Here is a 17,324-nt window from a genome sequence, read left to right as displayed (position 1 = left end):
GAATCAGCACAGTCGATCTGCATAGCGACGCATGGGAGGGCGTGGACTCCAACCCGTGCCCCGAATGACAACCGGGAGAAAAGAACAGCAGACAGCAACACCATGTTTGGTTGCAGTCGGCGACTTTGCCTTTTGATATGATTTCATCTGAAAGGTGAGCACCGGTATATAGACGCCACCGAAGGGGGGGGGGGCTCTGGATACCGTGCGGGATTGTGAATAAACTGTTCAATATGAACATAAGCGTGGGTACGGGGGTGCCGGTCACCCCTAATGTGTCCCCCCAAAATTAAAAATGTACAAACTACCATTAAAGTTATGAAAATAACATCCGTGTTTCTTTTCTTTAAGTAAACTGTTACAATTTTGGGTGTATCCAGATCAGAGTTCAGGAGAGAGACGATTTCGCTCGAGCGCCAAATAGTTCGCACGAACGACGCTAGATAGCGTACGGAATCGAGCAGGGTTGTTAAAAGGTCCAGGAATTTTAAATAAATTCAATTCCGGTCCAGGAGAGAAAATCAGCAAGCGTATATGGGTTCTGGACCGTAAAGAATATTTTTATCTGTAAAGTATTTCAATTCGGTCCAGGAACCATTATTCCAGGATTAATTTAAATTCGGTCCAGGAACCTTTTTTCTGAATAAATTTAAATACTGTCCGGGAACCTTTTTTTTCGAACCAATTTAAATTCGGTCCAGGAACCATTATTCCAGGATTAATTTAAATTCGGTCCAGGAACCTTTTTCCGGATGAATTTAAATTCGGTCCAGGAACATTTTTTCCAGAATGAATTTCAATTCGGTCCAAGAACCTTTTTTCCAGAATAAATTTCAATTCGGTCCAGGAACATTTTTTCCAGAATGAATTTCAATTAGGTCCAGGAACATTTTTTCCAGAATGAATTTCAATTAGGTCCAGGAACATTTTTTTCCAGAATGAATTTCAATTAGGTCCAGGAACATTTTTTCCAGAATAAATTTCAATTCGGTCCAGGAACATTTTTTCCAGAATGAATTTCAATTAGGTCCAGGAACATTTTTTCCAGAATGAATTTCAATTAGGTCCAAGAACCTTTATTCCAGAATAAATTTCAATTAGGTCCAGGAACATTTTTTCCAGAATGAATTTCAATTAGGTCCAAGAACCTTTTTTCCAGAATAAATTTCAATTCGGTCCAGGAACATTTTTTCCAGAATGAATTTCAATTAGGTCCAGGAACATTTTTTCCAGAATGAATTTCAATTAGGTCCAGGAACATTTTTTCCAGAATGAATTTCAATTAGGTCCAGGAACATTTTTTCCAGAATAAATTTCAATTCGGTCCAGGAACATTTTTTCCAGAATGAATTTCAATTAGGTCCAGGAACATTTTTTCCAGAATAAATTTCAATTCGGTCCAGGAACATTTTTTCCAGAATGAATTTCAATTAGGTCCAGGAACATTTTTTCCAGAATGAATTTCAATTAGGTCCAAGAACCTTTATTCCAGAATAAATTTCAATTAGGTCCAGGAACATTTTTTCCAGAATGAATTTCAATTCGGTCCAGGAACATTTTTTCCAGAATAAATTTCAATTAGGTCCAGGAACATTTTTTCCAGAATGAATTTCAATTAGGTCCAGGAACATTTTTTCCAGAATGAATTTCAATTAGGTCCAGGAACATTTTTTCCAGAATAAATTTCAATTCGGTCCAGGAACATTTTTTCCCGCATCAATTAAAATACGGTCCTGGAACCTTTTTCAATGTAACAAGACGGAACTCGGACCGAATTTAAATTGTGCGAGAAAAACGTTCCGGTCCTGCAGAGGAACCCATTAGAATTTGTGTGTTCCTGGACCTTTAACAACCTTGGAATCGAGAGCTTCTTCGCTCGAGAGAATAACGCTCGAACGGACAAAACGAGCGGTACATGCCCGATGCCCAGTAGTAAACGTTATAAGGGTCTGCCTTATCGCACAACAGTTCGGTAACCTTGCGTTCTGACGTCAGACGAGGAATGCCTACGGTGTTAGGTTGAGTTCTATTAACATAAATACACTGAGAATTTATTATTTATGCTAAGAACTAAACCTAGCTAGCCTAACCTAACATCTTAGGTATTTAGCCTAATAATAAAAGCATTCCCCGGTGACGTTACAACGCAAGGTTGCTCTAGTGTTGTGCGATAAGGAAGACACAACGTATAACCGTAATTTGCCCGTGGTAGTGAACCCTCAAACATGGCTGGTAAAGTGAAAGACGCGGTGAAATTGTAACTTAACTAGACCTAGTCATCATCTCCATTTTAAATTCCGTTTTAGTCTATCTTATCAATAGACAGTGTTAAAAAGTAACATAAACATTGCTTCCCCGGAAACTTCCGGTTTAGGTCAGTCCCCGTTGTTTGCAGTACAGTTCACAAGTATACGAAGTAAGAAATAAGCCCTTGCTTTCATTTGTTATGCGACGATAGCGCCACAGACTGACGATAGTCAAGAAAAGTATTTGCTCAAGGTTTACCACGAAGGAGTGAACTTGTTGAATCCTTCGGATGAGCAATTGCAGTGCAGATTATTAAAAAAAACCGTTTCTTCTTTAAAAATAACAAATGTGCTGTGATAAGTTTAAAGTGTTCAACGATAGTTCGACTTGCATTGTACATTTTCAAACCCGAGGGTAGATGGCAGCACTATTTATAGTCTTCTATCTTTTCTACAACCTTACATAATCTCAAACGCTTGATCATACGGAAGTAGGCTAGAAAGGAAATATAATAATTCGTTTTCTGAAGACTAAACCACATATATTTGTTTTGTGACTAGAAGATGTTCATAGATTTCATCAATTAATATTTAAAGATATGTTGTAGACTTATTTGTTCAGCTATATTCAGACATACAAGTTCTCATGTATTTATTCTCGCCTTATCGAACTGTGCAACCATATGCTGCAAAGCAGGCACCCTATTTCCTATTAAAAGAATCTCCACTTCGCAGTTCCATATTAACGTCCATAGAACAGTCAGCGTAACCGGATATTCCAGGGGAACCAGATGAGTGCGCATGCTCCGCAGTAGCTCCGCCTTTAAAACCGTCTATACACAGTGATGTATGAAAATAAAACAGATGATTGTGGGCTGAAACAGCCAGGATGGATATTTTACAAGTATGTATCTACAATTATTGTGACATTAAAATGATATTCCATTGCATACCTCGAGGAGGGGAGACTCGAAAGTGTAGGAGAGAGCGAAAGTGGTCCCATGCAGGACTATAAATCCAGACCAACTGCAGACATCCTTGTTTTGTACGGATAGATACAGAGTTTGTAAGAGAAGGAGTGTAGTTTGTTTTCCTGATTGAACTCGCTGAACTTTCATCAAGCCCCCTCCCCCAAATGGAGGATGCGCACATGTTTACGATGGCTTTCAAAATTTCTTTGTGAATATAACACATACCAAAATACTTTATGAGTATGAATTCTTTTACAAATTAATTGCTGATAAATCTATAAAAATATCCGAATCAAAAAGCACTGCATTCGCAGACTAAAGTTGATTTATCGAGGCTAAATATATGTGCGACAAAAGATGTTCTAAAATTATCACACATATTCTGAGAGAATCTTCTATTGCATACGTATAAGTCACGTGAACTGCACAACTTTCATTGGTTAACAAAAAATGATATTACTTTGAAATTATTGCTTCTAAGGAAAACAAAATTATTACTCCTGTTCGTCAACAGACTGACGTTCTATTATAAGATCCACTTTGTTTATTCACCCTGCCATCTATCGGGAAGAAAGAAAATTATCCTAATAACACCCTGTCCGAATGTATCTTTTTGAAACTCTTCCGGAGCAGGTTTTTGTACGTCTCCAGATGAATGGTTTGCTTCTTACGAGGCAACGGCTGCCCAAATACAAACACGAGAAGCTCTTTTAATGTAATCATGTAACGTTTCTAATATAAACAGCCCTAAGGGCACATATCCTCCCTTCTCAGCAATCTTTTCTTTGACTATCTGGCCTCATGTAAGGATTTCTCTGAGGGCAAGAGCAGTGGTGTTGGCTGAGATTCGGCCAGACCAGGACATTTTGTAATTACATTTTCCTTTGTATGTAGTCCAGTAAGAATGGCAAATACCTACGACTTATGATGATAAGTGCTTTATAAATGTATGCCACATTGCATCTATTGCATATTTTCTGTTTAAAGTACATAATTCAAATAAAATGCTGTATTTGAGACATTTCTGTCGATTTCATTGAGTAATGCAGTCATATTTCTGAACATGCTTTCAGAATATAATATTCTCCTAAAATTCAGTATTTCTTTACCTTGTTGTGAATGGTTCGTCACCTTACTGTCACTTAATCTTGTTCCATAAAAATCCCACCGTAAAAATTCAAAGCTTTGTGTGTACGTCATTCATCAATGTTGCCATAACCTATATCGCAAGAAATCACTGCTGATTCTGGGAAAAGTAATTTCAGAATAACATTCTGCAGAGTACCGAGAAAAATAATTTAGTGCAATAATTATCTTTCACCGTCAGGAGCCTAAAAGTAGCCCACATTTTTGGCACACTTTATTTCCATATGTATTTACTTTGTCAAGATATTTAGTATCTACCTTAACTTTACCTCTACCTACATACTTATGTACATATTTTGGCTCTGTCCGAAAGGACCAAAAAGCAGTTTTGAAGCACGGTCTTGCCGGAAGTGACGTCACCTAGTGCAGTTCGAAAGCGCCATTAAACGAGCAATCGAGACCGTAGCGTGGAGTGATGTGCGTCTACGCGTAAACAACGATAGTCTACATTCTACACGTAGACTATTTTATATACGTAGATTACGTAATCTATGTAAACAACATCGCGAAAGGTGATAACTTAGCGAAGGGCGCCGTGGAATTAAAAGAAAATTATACTACGTATCAGTTGCTGGTGTGTGAAGGAAACTTTTCATACTCTTTCTTCCAAATTCGAAAAATTTCTCACCTAGGAAGAAACCTAATATAGGAAATATTCTAGTGTTTTATGGGAAAAAGACCACTCTTGCCTCACGACTGCCATCTGTTGTTGTTTTTTGCATACTATTTATCTTCTTCCATAGTTGATGATAGAAGAGAAGAGACATTTTGTTGTAAGTAGGAATCTCTTCATTTCGTTAGGAACAAATATAATTTAAAATGTCACTTTCCTTTCATGAAAGCCTTGAAAATTAATTTTAATGTACTTTAGATTGTCTACGTAGTCTATGTAAACTACAACCCAATGTAATCTACGCGTAGATTACGTGTAGACAACGCATGTAGACGTAAACGTATAGTCTACGGCACATCACTGAGCGTGACCCATCAAATAACAATATGGAGCTGCTTCCCCAAGGATAGAAGTCAAGGTACGCCTCTGGTTACAAGTAACTGTGTTACTTCTAAGCAGTGCTAAATAACAACAACATTGCCTTCGCAGTCTCACGACTTCCACAGCAAACTTAAAGAAGAGTTCCCCAGAATGCTCATTTCAATAACAAAACTGAATCGGTCGATATCTCGAACGAGATTTCACCTCGAGGCAGTGGGGCCAGATAAAACCTCCCGTCTTGTGACTAATGAAGGAATAGATTTTAATGCAAGGGGTAGAAAGGAACAATTCTCGCGGTCACGGGGTCTTCCGAGAAGAAGGAAGAAGAAAAGGAAGACGTTCCTGCGAGAATTCGCTCCGAATCTTAAAGAGTTTGGGCGGAAACTAAAAACTTTAGCCAGCGTTGTATCTTTTGCCTCATATCAATTTTACATTTCAGTTTCAAGCATTCGTGGGAGAATATCTGTTTGCAGTTGCGTGCCAGTCGAGTTGGAGGGGGTCTTTTCCTAATCTGTTTCTGAAATTGCACATACTAAAAAAAAATATGAAAATATCCGTGCATAGTTTTGTACACTGAACTTAGTCAGAAAGCGTAACTGTCCAAAGTTGATATTCACAACCAGGTGAAATTTTTAATGTATTTGCAACATTGATACTTTTCTTAAATGCGTTGATAAACACTCAACACTTGAAAACGTGTAAGAATAAAAAGGTAAAGTTCCCCGTGCATGTAGCACCGTGGCATCAGGGACATTTAGGGGATGTGGTGGTAGGGCCCCACACATTCTCGATCACGGCCATTTTTGGAGGTGATGTGAGCAGCACTATGTTCCGGCCGCCTTTACCCCCAGGTACACATTGATTTGAGGCTTGGTGAGCCCCAGAGGAGCTTTTTATCGCCCTTATCATTTGGGGTCCTTGTCCTTTATCGAACTTGGTCTTTGACGACGCTGTCCTTTGGCGACATTTTCTTCTGGTGACTAGTGACTTATGAACTAGTGATTCTCTTTCGAAAAGACTGCTGGAGTAGCTCCTTCCAGCCTGTCAGTTATCATACCGAGGTATGAGAAGAGCGTGGAAAGGTGTGTCGCTCATGAACTGTGGCTTCGACAAGACAATAGCCTACATATTGCGATTTGAAAATAGAGATTCTCAATGCACGCCACCGATTGTGAAGGGTCAACGAAGTTAGTAATAAGGTGTGTTTCATACAGGTGATACACTCGTAGGTTGAATTGTATCTTCTGCAAATATGCTATATAAAGAAACAAATTGCCGGAGTACTATGTGAGGTGAGTGTACAGAGCGTCAACTCACCACCTTCCACCGTACTCCTCGTTACGATGTGACATAGAAGTACCACTGTTTATGAAAACTCTTCTGGTGCGTTAAAGACAACTAATGTATGTCCCTTAATGAAAACTGCAAACTCGTGCAAGATTTTTTTTAATCTTTGTAAAATTGAAAATAATGAATATTCGTCGTTTTGCATAGTAACTTTCAATCACATGTAATTTACATTTATTGCAAATGTATACCTTTTCAAGCAGTATAAAATAAAAGTACAGATACTAGATCAACAATTGCACGAAAAAGAAACAGATTGCAATATTTAAAAAGCAATGAAGAACCTTGACAATAAATACACTTACGGCAGTAAATTCGACACGTAACTTATTTTCAAATACTGTTCAGTTTCAATGGTGATTCAGTAATAAAAATAACATACATTTTCTCAGCTCAGAAAACTTACCTTTCCAGCTATTTTGGCTTCCTGGCCATTCACGTGTGCTAGGTAGCAATACAAATTGAGACCTATCATGCTGTCTTTAAGAGCTTTAATTTCCAAAAGTTGGCGGCGCCACTTAACGGCTCATTTGATTCCATTCCCCAACATTGAATGTATCCAAGTTTTAAGTACCTGGCTATTGTGAATGTTTCAATGATGTTGCACATGGATCAAGGAATGGAACTGGCAAATATTAATACAACAATTTAATCACAGTAGTGGAAAATTTGAATGTACTCTAAAAATGCAGTCAATTTCGATTTGAGATTTGTGCAGAATTCGTCAATTATTAAAGGATTAGCTGTTTGTAGAGATGTCGTCGCCTCAATCGCGACGTTCAGTTCGAGCTCTTTTGCGGATCGTCTGATTAACCCCAGCGTATTAACATGCCCAATCTGGTATTAGCAACAACATAGCCTTAATTGCATTATCATTTGTTGTTAATGAACATATGGTGTGCACTGCTGGCGTTTTACACTCGATACAAACAAAACATTAATCACTTGCTATAGTTGGCCGTACCAATTGGTGAGAAGTGAACACAAAACAGATAAATGTTTAAATAAAAATGATTTTCACACCAGATTCTTTTAGTGTTTCTGTATCGTTATCATATTCATGACATTTTGTTCAATTATTTCTAGCAGATACAGCTGCAATTTGTGTGAAAATATGTAAGTTATTAATCAAATTACGCTTTTTGGTGCAACACTGATTTAAAAAAAACAGGAAAAGGGAATGAGCTCACTGATTTATTTTGTGTCTTAATTCGTTTCTCTGTGACTAATCGCGAAGATGAGAATGAATGATATGATGAAATTGATGGAAGGGACACTCACAAAGAATACCCAGGACCGGGATTCGAACCAGGGACCCCTGTCAATGTATTACGTCACCATCTGTTGATGTCTGGCTTTTCAGGCCAGAGTAGCTGCACGATAACGTGTCACCCCAAACAATCTTGGTCGTGGAACGAAAATTGAACCCGATACAGTTCAGACAAGTTGAAAGCCTCGGATCGAACAATATATTTATGATTTCGACTCTCATACACACTACTGACTTCGATTTTATTCATTACAGTAATACTGGCGAGAAGATTTATCGAGTATTTGCTACATTGCACAGGCAACACTGCTGCCACGCCGTTGTACCGAGCCGATAAGTGGAGAGAAAGCCAAGAAGCAACCCACGGTGACCTTGACTAGAGAAAAAACGCCAGTCCAGAACATTTTCAGACAAACCACGAGCATCGTGGATCCTCAAACAATCCCTCGCTCGTTGTATTAACTTGTGTCCGTCAGAATGCGTCTCTCTCTTATTGGGCACACTGCAAGGTCTTCAATTATTCAAACCTTATACGGCGACTGATGAAGTGCTGCTTGCATGCTGAGAGAGCCTGTCCGCGACCAATTAGAAGGCAGCATATGTACTCCAACCACACATATAGATGCCCCCGCTGCATCTGAATTCACAAGCCTCTGGAGAAGATACTAAAATCGCAGTTTATGCACAGAATAACACACAGTTTGATGAAAACAGATTCCAATCCTAATGTAGGATCAAAGCATTGAAATATGATTAACACAGGAATAAAAATCCGCAACTACTTCATTCCCAGGCCACAATATCACGATGTTACGTACCTCCACCTCACAATATATTTTATCCCTGGCGAAAGAAAGCAATTTTTAGGGATATTTTTATCCCTCCCTCAAAGAAAATTGAAAGAGCATAATATGCCATTTCTTAATTACGTAACAAACACAAATAAGACATCTTTCGTGTCCAGGTAAGATTTTCTCCGACTTTGTTCCCGCATAAAGTAGCTCTGGGGTTCACCCAGCCTCAAATAAATTGGTACATGAGCGGATAATGGCGGCGGTCGGAGCGTCGTGCTTGTCACATTACCTACAAAAATGGCGTCCACTTTATGCACAGTAAGGCTAATCAGTACTGGACCTACAGTTTAAATCCAACCACTGTGCAATGTTTCTCCACCAGGTATCGAACCTGGGATCCCTCGATAACAAGTCGACAGCGTTACCACTAAGCTATCGCGGAAGCCTCAAAAAATGGCCGAGATCGAGAATGTGCGCGGCCCTACCTACACATCATCCCTCATTGTCTTCCGATAAATATCACCGCACGTGTTGCTGTCCCTAGGAACTTGTCACTACAAAGAGGCATTGTTTTGGCTAGTGACGGTGCAATACTATGCCACGAATAAGGTTAATGACCTATGCAAAACAATGCCTCTGTGCAGTGACAAGTTCCTACGGATAGCAACACTGAGTACAGACTGTACGTGCGGTGATATTTATTGGGGAACAATGAAATCATCAGAAGGGTTCGCTGGCCCTAACGAAGTCCTTCCTCCTAATGACGTGGCTATTCAGATCATTATGATCTGGGCTTCCAGCAACTAGGAGTCTTAATTGGAGAAAGATTCCAGATGCTACTGGAGCCGAGATGCTGGACTCATCCAGCCCTGGTTTAATCAAGATTATATAATTTCAGGTGCACGAATCTGGGGAAGATCCGGTCTCGATTTAATCATTCCTCTTGTCTTAATGAAGATCGGTACTTGCTTACTTTTTATATACAGGGCGGTTCAGCGAGAATTCACCTGACACGATCCACCGTTGCCATCCTCAATATCTTGGAACGAAGCTTCGGTATAGTGATCGCTGTGCCAGTTTTCAACCAAGACCATCGCGTGCCTACTTCGACTGCCATAAAACAAAATGCTTTCGCGACAGTTGCGGTAATGGATCAATCGATCTAACCGTTGGGGGGAGGGGGGTTGCTTCCCCCCTCCAATTTGAAGGTTGACGGACGGCCACAAATTTTCATTAACAAATATATTGGTGCAGAAGATTAATTTGAAATTGTCTGTGTCCGAAATGAAACTTGCCAAACTTGGCAACACTTGCTAAATTAATTCAATGTTAGGCTATTGGCCAGAAGAAACTAAAGGATTGCATTACATCCAGTCAACAAGCGTAGACATAATCGTACTAATACTGTCTATGATTATGCCATAATTATTAATTAATATTAAATTTCAAGAATACATACGTATTAATCTCTATATATATAAAAATGGATGTGTGTGTATATGTTCAGCAATAACTCTCGAATGCATGGAGCGATTTCAACCAAACTTGGTACGCTTATCACTTGCAACCTGGAAAGAAATGCTGTTGGGGTAAGACACCCCTGGCACCCCTAGGGGTGGGGTGGGAAGGGGTGACATGTAAAAATAATCGAGAACCACCAATATTAAATTTCGCACAAACAGACATCCATGACTCTCTGCAATCCGCACAACGATAGTGTGTCTCGTGTTGTCTAACATTCAGGCTGTGTTGCGAAAACGACCTATATTAGTGTCGAATCTATAGTTTTCGGAGTCGCTAAGCTAAGGTAATCACCTAGTTAACGTATAAAGTTTAAAAAATCAGAAAGCTGCTTACGAGTTCTGATCGGGGCATCGAATTTTAAACAACGAATTTGCCGAGCCGTGGGCTTAAAGAAGGATGATTACCACTGGCGTAGACGCACTTTAGTGCTTCGAAGTTAGTTTTTATGCTGTGCTATTAAAAACGTTTGTACGTCCTGTGATTTTACCTTTACACATACAACCAGTTTCCTTTAACTGACGATGCCATCGCAGAATGCTTTCATGACCTGGCGGTGCAGTTGCAAACTGTCTCCGGGTTGTACGGTAACAACGGAAAAACACTTCTCATATTCCAAAACACAGAATGCTTTGTGCTGCCATCTGTCGGCAAGCGCCAAGATTACAAATATGAGAAATTAAACTTTCAAATGTGTTCTTTCGTTTCATGATTACCACACATATATTATATTAATATTTTTTTTTGAAATATATCACTTTAAAACCCGATGAATTATTTATAATTACCCTCTAGTTCTCGAGATGATAATATCTTGTCAATAAACAAGCATAATGTTGTACGTAATAGAACTCAAATGTTATTACTCTAAAGGAGAGCATGTTAACAATAATTTATATTGATTGTACTAGCATAATGCGTGACTATCGAAGATATTGTTTTTTTGCCACACAACCTGACTGACAGAATTCTGCATTACTACGATATTGTAGCAGCAGAGAGTTCGTTCCACGAATACCGCATGAAGAGCGACATCTATATTCTTCCATTCGGAACCGAAAGAAGAAAAGCACTTTCATATAGATTATTCTCAGAATATCAGATTCCGAAAGCGCATTTCGAATACGGTGTTGGGCTAAAGATCCTGCTCGCATCGCATCAGTATTCATTATCTTGCTTTGTCATTTCAACACTAAATATTCCATCACACTTTGAGTCTATTTCATCAGAGCTAGAAAGAATTTTCTACGCACGAGACGAAAACAGAATCCTGCTCCCTCTTGCGTCACATTCATCAAAATTATTATTTTCCTTGATTACTATCTTTCCTTCTTTAATATTCTCTCGCACACAGAAGCTAGTCTACGCCACAAGCCATCCGTAGCGCCATCTTGTACAGTCACGGGGAAATCTAGGTTGTAACGATCAGGCGAGGCGTAAGATTAATTCAGAGGGTGCCCCGGGGGATCACGTCTTGAAATTAAAAAGTCCGCCCAGAAAATTTCAATAACCTGGCGTAACATACGGACCAAGTGATAGAAAAACACAAAATAATTGAGGCGAAAGTCCCTTTTTCTCAGGAGCCAGCCCTTTTTTTGAGGAGGGAGGGGCAAATGCAGTCTGAGAAAGCCACGAATATAACCAAGATAAAGCTACACATTTTGAAATATGATTAAAAACATTTAATTTATTAATTAATACAAGATTGGATTCAAAGTAATTAATTCTTGCTCCGGAGCGGCCATCCCAAAGAAGGCTCTACAGGTAATAACTTGAATAACTATGCAATACAGTGGCGGCGATTAGGGGGCAGTTACCCCCTCCACGTCTTGCTCCCGCACTCTGCTAAACCTTATCTATCAAGGAAAAATAAACTGTCTTTGACCCCCTAGTTCTAGAATCCAATTGCCGCCACTGATACAATACATTGTAATATATGGCGGACTCTACCACATCGCCGCAGATTTTAAAATTTGGCTAGCAACAGTGAAAAAAAAATATAATCGCACGTTTATTATTTTGATTTGATACACGTGATCCAGAATATACAGAAACATTGTTTATCGAGAATATTTATTTCCACCGAACTTACTGGAAGGCAGACATTAGATTGAGATCACAGGGCTTTGAAAGGCAGTACCAAAGATTAATGCACACTAGTAGAGTGAGATTACTTTCGTAACGTTTCTGGCTATTCGGTATTTGGAACTTGGGAGCGAGTCACTATCCCGAAACCCTCCAACGAACAAGCAAGCCACTGACGTCATCTCCGACTCCACACCTATCGCTAACGCTATTGGTGACGCTCCACAATGTTGGTAGGCTCGCTAGCTGGAGTCGCGCGGTCTGCCGGAGATGTTTCGAAAATAATCTGATTATACTTACAGCAGGGGTTCCCACACTTTATCGTCTCACGGCGCACTTAAGAGTTTCAAATTTTTTCCGCGGCGCCCAAGTCAGAATGTAGGCCTATCCAACACTTGCAACGCTCAGTGTGGTTAGGTTGCTTGCCATAAGATAAAAAATGAACACATATTTTAAGTTCAGAATCATTTTATGTGTAAAAGGTACTAAATGAGGACATATGTGGATTGATGCGATGGTAAGATTGTAAAGCAAGTATCATTTCAGTGAAAACAGTGTAACATTTTCGCGGCGCACAAATTGGAAACCACTGACTTACAATAATATGCATAAAATATGAATCTGGAACTTTTCATCAACTGGAATAATCATAATTTTTGGTTATTTAATAAATTTTATATTCTTTATATTTTTTAAATTAATTTGTTGGCCGGGACAGTTGCTTTTATACAAATCAAATCAATACATATGAATTTACATATTATTAATCTCCTATAAATTATAATAACGTTTTAATTTAAATATCTACATAATTATTGCTAAGACAATATATTCATAGATACATGCCTGCCGTACTCTCTGGAAAATTTAAACTTTCTTTTTTTGCCAATAGATGTCGGTGTTTTACGTAACCTAAAATTTCTTTGAAGATGCGGAAACTGACAGACAATTTACCCCTTAATGTTCCATCGTTACTTGAGTTCCTCCTATCTCAGTAATTTCGAGTTTTCTTTTTATCATGCACAGAAGCTGTACTCCTAATAAGTTGCAGGAAATCAAGATAACACGAACGATATTTAAGATAAATGTTACTTTAATAGAACATCAGTTTACCCGTTTAATAATTTTGTCAATTCTTAAATTTTCTTTGTACTTTTTACTCATTTCACTTTTTGACACCAGGTGTCAGGTTTGTGCAAAGAAACAGTGCTCAACGAAGTAGACAATAAGCGGAGTTCAAGTCCAAAAGATTCAACAAATGCCTGTCTGCCGCTTTCATCGTTCATGTGATGGTACCACGTGACTATACACCACACTGTGCACCTCTCCAGAACGTAGTGCAATCTGTACAGACACCAAGTATACAAAATCAACGAAGAAGAAGAGTCTAGACGCGCGAATGCAGAGTCAAATAGTACAGCATACTAGACGGGGCTATTGACGTCCTATTTTCGTGACGTCCGAAGAGCGTAAACTTCTAATAAATTGATTTGGCTTATTTTACTTCACTCTTCTGCCATTTTCGGCTAATCGCGACGATGAGGATGGGTGATGATTAGGGCTCGGAAGTTGAGGACCTATAAATTGCCAAAAAAAAAAGACCTAAAAATATAAAAGAAGGATCTAAAAACTGAAAAAAGGACGTATAAAAGTGATCCAAATTAATTAAAACTTCAGTTTTAATTACATATTTAATGAATAAAATAAAAAAATAAAAAAATCTGGTGGTATGGAACACACAATGCGAAAAAACTATATGAAAGAAATGCATCTTCTTTCAGTCCAAAAATGTTTTTCTCTCGTTTCAGGGATGGTTCAAATGTATTTCTTTTTTTTTTTCTTTACAACAGAAAGGATGTTTAAGAGGCGATGAACTGATGATGATTCGAATTGAGAATGGGCAGTAAAAACGTAGTCGAAAGAAAGTGAAGTTGCAAAAAAAAAGCCGTTAAGACCTAAAAAAAGGACCAATAAGCCAAAAAACGCCGAAAAAGGCAAAAAAAGGACCAATAAAACCCACCTTTTTCTGGCGTACAAAGACCCAAAATGAACATATATTATGTTTAGCCTCGTCTTTGGACACTAGGGAAAGAGAAGGATATTTCCTCAACTTACGAGCCCCAGTGATGATATAACGAAATTGATGAAGGCATGCTCACAAAGAACACCCATTTCCAGGCCGCGATTCGAACTCGGGACTCGGCATCATAGCGTGCTAACAACTCCGCCACGGAACGGGGGCTATTATAAAATCGCTAGCGTAAATAAATGAAATAATTATGAAACGCTAAATAGCCATAAACACAATAAAATATACAAAAAATCTTATTGAAGCCAAAACCATATTCCTTTTCTTATTGTTTGATTGCTTATAAGTAGCTTTTCAGCAATCGCGCTAATCGCGATGATGAGGATATGATGTGATAAGATATAACTGCTGAAAGGCCAAACGTAGGATCGTACGAGCCCCACAGAGATTTAACTGGATGCGAGTCCAGACGCCTGAGCCTCGTTAGTCTGCAAGATTACACTTCACAGAGAGCTTGACAGTAGAATTACCTCAGAAAGGGCCACCCTTGCAATACAATACACCGCTGAAGGCGCAAACAAAGCCAAGACGACGATCTCTTCAGCGAAGTGGTTAGCACGGCGCGCTACAACGCCATGGGTTCGAATCCCGGACCGGGCCGATTTATTCATATTAGACATTCTCATGTTCGCAATTAGCCAAAAGTGGCAGAAAAACTACGCTAAATAACAGAAATAAAATCAGAAAGGGTCGGTCAATCCTCACACACAAAGCCAAAAATCACGTGAAAAATCTAACAGTGTTAATTCCCAAAGTAGCTAAATCGTAAAATTGCCATCAGCAACGAAGCAGACAACATACGCCTCAGTGGCGGAGTGGTTAGCAACGTCAGGGGTCAGAGTTCGAATCCCTGCGTCGACATTCCTATGTAGTAGTGTCCCTTTATCAATTTCATGATGCCGTCACTCATCCTCATCGCGGCGATTGGCCAAAGGTGGCAGGAAAGAGACGCCAAATAACGATAATAAATGAAACACGTGATTTCTAACGGCATTCATCCCAACGTAACGAAAACTTAGAATAAGCGACAAAGTCACGAGGAGATAAAACCAAGTTCGCTGTAACACATCCCTGTCAGTGGAAAAAAACAAAATTCATTCATATTATACACGGTGTTTATAAACAAAGGAAAAATTGTCCACATTCTCGTGGGTGCACGAGAACTATGAGCATCGCATCACTCTTCATCGTCGCGATTGACTCAAGAAGCAGAAAGGCGACGTAAATTGATTGGTTGATTGAATTGTTGTTTTAAGTACACTTTATGCACAGTAAGGCTAATCGGGACTGGACCTACAGTTTAAAGGGAATCCGGTTGTTACATGTTCAGGAACCCATACATTCTAGTGGGTCCCGGAACAGGACCGAAACTTTTTTTCTCGCACAATTTAAATTCGGTCCAAGTTGACTATTGTTTCATTTCAATACGGAACTTAGACCCTATTTAAACAGATCCGGAGTAAAGATTCGTGGACGGTATTTAAATTGTTTTTGAAAAAAAAAAAAAAAAAAAAGTTCCTGGACCGAATTGAAATACTTTACAGATAAAAAGGTTCTTTACGGTCCAGAACCCATTTACGTTTGTAGATTTTCTCCTGGACAGGAATTGAATTTATTTAAATTTCCTGACCTTAAAGGTATTTACTGCGTTACGAAACAGGAACCCTTTTATTGAAGTTTGAGTATGCTTTATGCACAGTAAGGCTAATCGGGACTGGACCTACAGTCTAAAGTGGGATCAGAACCACTACATGCCTCCAACGGATATCGAACCCGGGACCCCTTCATTACAAGGCGACGACGTTACCACTACGCAATCGGGAAGGACCGGGACCCGTTATTACAACGTGGCGTTGTGAAGCCTGTCCCCCTTCCCTTATTTGTCAACACAACTACACACACACACGAGCGATAAAAACGTTAAAACACGCTACTTACCCCATTCGTCCGGAGGTTCGATCCCAAGCACTGCGACGCACAAACACCGCACTAGAACAGCTGCACCACGTGAGGCCCAGCACCGGACTGATGTTGCCTGCACGCTGGATACGGGGCCGGCTGCTTCAGCCAATCGGCGCGTCGCAGCGAGTGACGTCACTGGCGAGGTGAGAGAGAAGCAGGTTGCCTGTGCCGTGCGCTAGATTGAATGAAGACAACACGATTTCGCAATTTTTTCGCTTCCTCCGCTATTACCTATTGCACTGTCCTGCGTGTCTCTCTCTAAGCGTACTGTGCTTTTATTTGTAACAGTATTCGTCCACGACGAGCACAGACTGAGTTTTTAAGACGTTATTTCATTTTAAACTGAACAATTTCAGTCCGATCAGACGGGTAGCGCTCCTTTAAACAGGAAGATAGTGGCGCCACAGGAAAGGGCACCCTCTCAAAGGGGGGGGGGGGGCAGAGTAAGATTTCATATTGTTATTATTATTATTATTATTTCACATTTTAAATGTATTTGTGATACTTATATTCATGTCCAGATGTTATTAAAATAATGAAATCAAGGAGACTTAGGTGGGCTGGCCATATGGCACGAATGGGAGAGAAAAGAAGAGTTTACGGGATTCTTGTTGGTTAACCTGATGGTAAGAGACCTGTAGGAAGGCCAAGACGAAGATTGAGGGATAACGTTCAGATGGAATTTAAGGAAATCGGTAGGAATGGATAAGATTGGATTGATCTTGGCCAGGATAGGGATATATATATATATATATATTGAAATTGAGTGAAAATATCTTGGCGCTGTTGACAAATTCCGACTTGAGTCCACTATTTAAGTAGAAACTGGATACGCCTTGCTTCCTTCCCATAAGCATCTATCACTTTGGTACTTTTTCACAATGCAAAGACACCAAAAA

The 17,324-nt window shown here is 39.4% G+C and overlaps 1 protein-coding gene across 2 annotated transcripts in view; it reads right to left on the bottom strand.

Annotated features, from left to right (window-relative positions):
* The window catches only part of LOC145997487 (monocarboxylate transporter 2-like), a 356,030-nt gene extending 339,547 nt beyond the window's left edge, over positions 1-16,483 (bottom strand). For both annotated transcript variants that reach the window (XM_083134590.1, XM_083134591.1), the window contains exon 1: positions 16,402-16,483. The gene's annotated coding sequence lies outside the window, so the exon portion shown is untranslated. The remainder of the gene's footprint in view (positions 1-16,401) is intronic.
* Between the last annotated feature and the right edge of the window lie 841 nt (positions 16,484-17,324).

Source organism: Lepisma saccharinum, chromosome 13 (genome assembly GCF_977018435.1).
Source record: "Lepisma saccharinum chromosome 13, izLepSacc3.1, whole genome shotgun sequence".
In the NCBI taxonomy this organism is placed as follows: domain Eukaryota; kingdom Metazoa; phylum Arthropoda; class Insecta; order Zygentoma; family Lepismatidae; genus Lepisma; species Lepisma saccharinum.
The sequence above is the reverse complement of the archived record's forward strand: the minus strand, read 5'-3'. Positions and strand labels throughout refer to the sequence as shown.